This window comes from Leptonychotes weddellii, chromosome 4 (assembly GCF_054177405.1).
Source record: "Leptonychotes weddellii isolate Sample4059 chromosome 4, ASM5417740v2, whole genome shotgun sequence".
NCBI lineage: Eukaryota > Metazoa > Chordata > Mammalia > Carnivora > Phocidae > Leptonychotes > Leptonychotes weddellii.
Genome location: NC_138372.1, coordinates 170,059,771 through 170,066,112, shown reverse-complemented (window position 1 = coordinate 170,066,112; position 6,342 = coordinate 170,059,771). Strand labels below are relative to the sequence as shown.

The following is a 6,342-nucleotide window of genomic DNA, read 5'->3' as shown; positions in this document are numbered from 1 at the left end:
GGTATTAAGGAGGGCACGTACTGCATGGAGCACTGGGTGTTATATGAAAACAATAGATCGTGGATCACCACATCAAAAACTAATGATGTATTGTATGGTGACTAACATAACATAATAAAATTAAAAAAAAAAAAAAAAGAAATCCCCAGTTCCTGGCACAAAGCTCAAACCCATGGCACTTCCTGAATGACTGGAGTATCTTCTGTCCAAAGGAGTCCTTTCCGGGCTTCTGCTAATGAAGTGACTGGAAAAGGCCCTTTGAGCCACAGGACAGGGGCAACTAGAGGGTTGGGACTTTTCATTCCCCACCCCACCCCCCTGCAGGAGGGGAGAGGGCCTGGAGGTCCCAATCAATCACCAAAGGCCAATGATCTTATCAATCATGCCTATATAATGAACCTCCACAAACACCAGAAAGGAACAGGTTTAGAAAGCTTCCAGGTTGGTGAATGCCTGGAGATTTGGGGAGAGTGGAGTACCCAGAACATGTGGGAGACCTGTGCATCTCTTCCATCTGGCTGTTCCTGAGCAGCATCCTTGTATAGGAAACTGGTAATCTAGGAAGTGAAATGATTTCCTGAGTTCCGTGAGCAAATTAATTGAACCCGAGGAAGGGGTCCTGGTAACCTTTGATCTATAGTCAACTCCATCAGAAGCACAGGTGGCAACCCATACTTGAGATTGGTGTCTGAAGTTGGAGGAGGGCATACTTGTAGGACTAAGCCCTCAATCAGTGGGATCTGACACTATGTCCAGACACACAGCATCGCAATTTAGTTAACTGCTTGGAGCTGTGGGAGAAAAACAAAGGCTGCAATACATCCAACAAGAGATGTGCAATCCTCTACTCTTCAAACTACAAACAATGCTAAGCAAACTTGAAGACAGAAATAAACTGAGTGGCATCCCATGTTATGGGTCTTAAGCTTTCAATTGTCCCTAACTGATTTAGAAATTCAACACTCCCAGCAAAATCACGGCAGGCTTTTCTGTAGAAACGTACAGGCTGATTATAAAATTTATATGGAAATGCAAAGGACCTCAAATAACCAATCTTGAAAAACAAAGTGGGAAGACTTACACTACTTGGTTCTAGGACAAATGTCAAGCTCCAGTAATTGAGACGTGGGGTACACAGGCACGTGCCTTGAAGAGACAGCGGAGTGCACAAACACACAGAGTTAAATGTCTTGTGACAACCACACCAGTGCAATTCAAGGGCAAAAGAAAGGGTTGTTTTGTTTTTTTAGAGTGCCAGGACAATAGGGGAAGATATTAACCTTAACACCACTACCTCACCCCATACCCAAAATTAATTTAAGATGGATCACGGAAGTAAATGTGAAGGCTGAAACTATAAAACTTCCAGAAGAAAACAGCAGAGAATCTGCATAACCTTGGGGCAAGCAAAGATTTCTTTCCTGGGACCTCAAGACACTCACATTAAAAGGAAAAAAAATTTCACATTGGGCTTTATCAAAATTAAAATTTTCTGCTTATCAAAAGACAATTCAATGAAAAAGCAAGCCACACACAGACTGGGAGAAAATATTCTCAATACACATTTCTTAGAAAAAACTCCTATCCAGAACTAGAAGTGCTATAAATCAATAGCAAGAAGAACAAGAAAGCTTAAAATGAGGAAAATATTTGAACACTTCACCAAAAGATACAGGATGGCCTACAAACACAGGAAAACGTGCACAGAGCCGAGTTACAGTGTTTGTGGGAGCGGCCCTGAGCCCTTCCAAAGCTAACGGTCATCCCCGATCATCCCCGTGACACCCTCAGCACAGCCCCTTGAACTGAGCATCCCCTGTGCGCTGCGAACCGGGACACCCGGTGCCCCGACCGCAGCGGGGAAGGAGCTGAACCGGGGACACCCGGTGCCCCGACCGCAGCGGGGAAGGAGCTGAACCGGGGACACCCGGTGCCCCGACCGCAGCGGGGAAGGACAGCAGCCTGTGGCCAGAGCACGCACGCCGTCCCGGCCGTGGTTTCCCGGGCAATGCAGTAAGGACTGACACAGGAGGATACGGGGATGAGCTACATCTTGGAAAGGTCCCCCTGCGGTGCACAGGTCAGCAGCAGCCGAACGGGAACGGATGAGGCAGGTGGCCGGGCGACCCCAGGCGGGCCGCGGGGCGGGAAGGGGGCCGGCCGCGGGCACGGAGGGCCAACGCGGGGAGGCGGGGGCGCTTTGGGGAGCGCAGACGCGCACCTGTGGGTGACGCAGCGCGGGCAGAGGAAGGGCTCCCACCTGCGGACACTCGCCTTCCCGGCGGGACCGCGAGGGAGGCGCAGGGAGCGGGGCGTGGACACGCGGGTGCCTGGGACACTGAGCCGGCAGCGGGACAGCGTCTGGATCCCAGCGGGGCCGGGTGCCCGGGGAGAGGCCGGCGGGGCCCGCACGCGGCGGGCCTCACGGTCCGGACCTCCGAGGTCGGCCGCGCGAGCCTCCAGCGCAGCCACCGCCCCGGGGCCCCGGCCTCCACAAACTTTCCCGACCGAAGCGCTTCTCCCGCCGCCGGGCGCGGGGGGGCGTCTGGGTGGTGCCGGCGGGCGGTCGGCTGGGCGCTGGGGAAGCTGGCTCGGCCCCGCCCTCCTCCCCGGCCCGCCCGCCGGCGGAGCCCCTGAGAGACCCGCCCCCGCGCCCCACCGCTGGTCTCCAGTCCCCTCCCCAGGTGTGCGGGGCGCTGCGCGGACAGGAGGCTGGAAGGGCCACGGTGCCGCTTCCCGAGGCCTTCCGTAGCGGGGGGTCCCCCGTGTCCAGCCGCTCGGGCCCCATCCCTGCCCCAGGGGCGTGCTGTGTCCATCAGGCCCCCGCCGGAGCCCGCTGGCTCTCCGCTGGCGCTCTCCCTCGCTGCCCCGTGCGCTGGTGACCGCTTCCCCGGGCCGCCGGGTCGCCAGCTCCGACCTGCCTGGCCAGCTGGGGTGCGCGCTGACCTTTATGGTTTCTTATTTGGGATTGTGGTAAAATACACAAAACTCGGAATTCATCGTCGTAATCATTCTTAACGGCACAGTAGTGCGCTAATGTTAAGTACACTCCCAGTGTTGTGCATAGAAGCTCCAGAGTCTTATTTTTTTAATTTTAGGTAGGTTTTACGCCCAATGTGGAGCTTGAACTCAGGACCCTGGCATGAAGAGTTGTGTGCCCCACTGACAGAGCCAGCCAGGCGCCCCCAAGCTCCAAACTCTTGGTCTTGCAAAAGAGGAACTCTGTACCCGGAAAACCACCACTTCCACCCTCAGTTCCTGACGACCACATTCCACTTCCGGTCCTTGTAATTAAGTGCCTCAGAGTAAGTGGACTCAGGCAGTATTGGTCTCCCAGTGACAGGCTTAGTTCACTTGGCATAAGTCCTCACGTTTCCCTCATGTTGTAGCATCTGACAGGACTTTTTTGAGTAATATTCCATTGTATGGATAAACCACATTTTGTTTATCCATTCATCTCTTGGTGGACACTTGGATAGCTTCCACCTCTTGGCCGTGGTGCTGCTAAGGACATGTGTGTGCAAGGAGCTCTGCAAGACCCTGCTTTCACTTCTTTTGAGTATTTACCCACAAGTGGAATTGCTGGGTCAAATGGTAACTCCATTTTTAACTCTCTGATGACTGGTCATACTGCTTTCCAGCAGGGCTGTGGCACTTCACATTCTCACCAACACTTGTTGATTTTCATGGTAGCCATCCTAACAGGTGTGAAGTAGTATCTCATTGTCATTCGGATATGCATTTCCCTAGTGATTAATGATACCAAGCATCTTCTCATGTGCTTATTGGCCACTCAGATATCTTCTTTGGAGAAATGTTTATTGAAGTCCTTTGCCCATTTTGCAATTCAGTTTTGTTGTTGCTGTTTTTAGGAGTCCTTTATATATTCCAGGTATTGGTCTTTAATTAGATAAGTGATTTGCAAGTATCTTCCTCCCATTCTGTGGGTTGCCTTTTTATCTGTTGATAGTGTCCTTCAGGCACAAGTTTTTAATTTTGATGAAGTAACAGATCTATTTCTGCTTTTGTTGCCTGTTTGATAACAGGCAACATATCCAAGAAATCATCACCAGATCCAACGTCGTGAAGGTTCTCCCCTGCATTTTCTCCTAGGAGTTTTATTTATGGCTTTAGCTATTAAGTTTAAGTCTCTGATTCACTTGCAGTTAATTTTTATATATGGTGTTAGGTAAGCACGCAATGTCCCTTCTTTTGAACACAGATGTCCAGTTTTCCCAGCATCATTTGTTGAAAAGACTGTCCTTTCCCCACTGAATGTTCTTGGCACCACTGGTAAAAATCATCTGACTATATACAAAACAGTTTATTTCTGGGCTTTACTCTATTCCAATGGTCTGTATATCTGTCTTTATGCTAGTTACCTACCGCCAGATTTTATACCCTTGGAAGCCGGAGATCTGGCCCCAACAGATTGAGTCCATAATACTGCATGATTCCATTTATATAACATTGTTGATATGACAAAATTATAGAAGCAGAGAAAACATTAATGGTTGCTAGCTGAGAAGGAGGGGTTTTAGGCAGAAGGGAAGTATGGCTATAAAAGGGTAGTGAGAGATCTTCGGGTAAGCAAATCCTCTGTATCTTGATACCAGTGTCAATCTCCTGGTTGTAATGTTGTACTGCAGGCTTCAAGATGCTGCCTTGGGCGTAAGTAGGGTAAACAGAACACAGAAACTCTATATCATACCTTACACATGCATATAAAGCTATAATTATCTCAAAAAGTTTAAGAATAAAAACGTGACTGTGGAGGATGCCTGAACTAATTAAATCAGCTGTGTTCCAGTAGGGTTACCCCAGGGACTGTTAAAACTCTCCAGGGAGGGACGCCTGGGTGGCTCAGTTGGTTAAGTGTCTGCCTTTGGCTCAGGTCATCATCTTGGAGTCCTGGGATCAAGCCCTGCTCAGGCTTCCTGCTCAGCAAGGAGCCTGCTTCTCCCTCTCCCTCTGCTGCTCCCCTTCTGCTTGTGTTCTCTCTCTGTCAAATAAATAAAGTCTTAAACAACAACAACAACAAAAAACCTCTCCAGGTGATGCTGAACTATACCCAGGGCTGATCTTGTTGCTTCTGGGGCCTCCACCTGGTTCCCTCTGCATAGAGCACAACTGTGACTATCCTGGTACTTGTCAAAGGTTGGGGAGCTGGGGAGACCTAGCACACTACGTGAACCCCTCCTAAAGACCAAGTGGGAGTTGGAGACCCCAAGAGGGATGACCTAGGGGGATAACGCCATTCCAGGAAGAGCTAGAAGGGTGTGCAGACCCCACACAGGAAGTCCAGTGACCTGGTTCATGGATGGGAAGACCTTACCCAGGAAGGCACGTGGCTTTGGCTCATTCCCTTGGTGAGGGGATGGTGGCATGGGGAATAACTGGGATCCCAGCAGTCCAGTGCAGTGGGAGACCTCTTAGCCCAAGTCCTGATCAAATGTCCCTATACCCCCGGGGTCTGCGGACACCCAGCCCTGAGCCCTCTTGCCTTACCTGGAACTATGCTCCACCTAGCTTCCCTCTCCTGCTACTGCCCCAGCAACTTGGTTGACAGCACATGCTGCACACCAGGGCACTCCCCACACCCCAAAGCAGGCCAAGACTTGGCCCCTGTAACACCCAGCCCCACCCGTCACCATTCAGAAACTGTAATGGACGGGCACCTGGCAGGCTCAGCTGGCGGAGCAGGAGCATGTGACGCTTGATCTCAGGATTGTGAGTTCAAGCCCCACATTGGGAGTACAGATTACTTAAAAACTGAATCTTAAGGGCGCCTGGGTGGCTCAGTTGGTTAAGCGACTGCCTTCGGCTCAGGTCATGATCCTGGAGTCCCAGGATCGAGTCCCACATCGGGCTCCCTGCTCGGCGGGGAGTCTGCTTCTCCCTCTGACCCTCCTCCCTCTCATGCTCTCTGTCTCTCATTCTCTCTGTCTCAAATAAATAAATAAAATCTTTAAAAAAAAAACAAAACTGAATCTTAAAAAAAAGAGAGAGAGAGAAAGCCATAATGGAAAAGATTCCAAATTTGATGAAAATAATAAATCCAAAACCAATAAACAAATACAAAGCCAATAAACCCTGATCAGGATGAAAACAAAAACTTACCAACGCACATCATAACCAAATGGCTGAAAGCCACTGATAAAATCTTAGAAGCACCTAGAGGAGAAAAAGACATGAACAAGAAACAAAGGCAGAGATGACTGCAAAATTTTCATCAGAAATAATGCGAACCAGAAGACGATGGAAGAACATCTTCAAAGTAATGAAAGAAAACCCGTCACCCTAAAACTTTATATCCAGCAAAAGTATCCCTCAAAACTGAAG

General features: G+C 49.9%; 1 long non-coding RNA gene across 1 annotated transcript in view; it reads right to left on the bottom strand.

Moving 5' to 3' along the window:
• The window catches only part of LOC145721010 (uncharacterized), an 11,668-nt gene extending 6,994 nt beyond the window's left edge, over positions 1-4,674 (bottom strand). Inside the window, exon 1 of the long non-coding RNA XR_014144478.1 lies at positions 2,947-4,674. This is a non-coding gene — a long non-coding RNA (uncharacterized LOC145721010). The remainder of the gene's footprint in view (positions 1-2,946) is intronic.
• Positions 4,675-6,342: the final 1,668 nt, after the last annotated feature.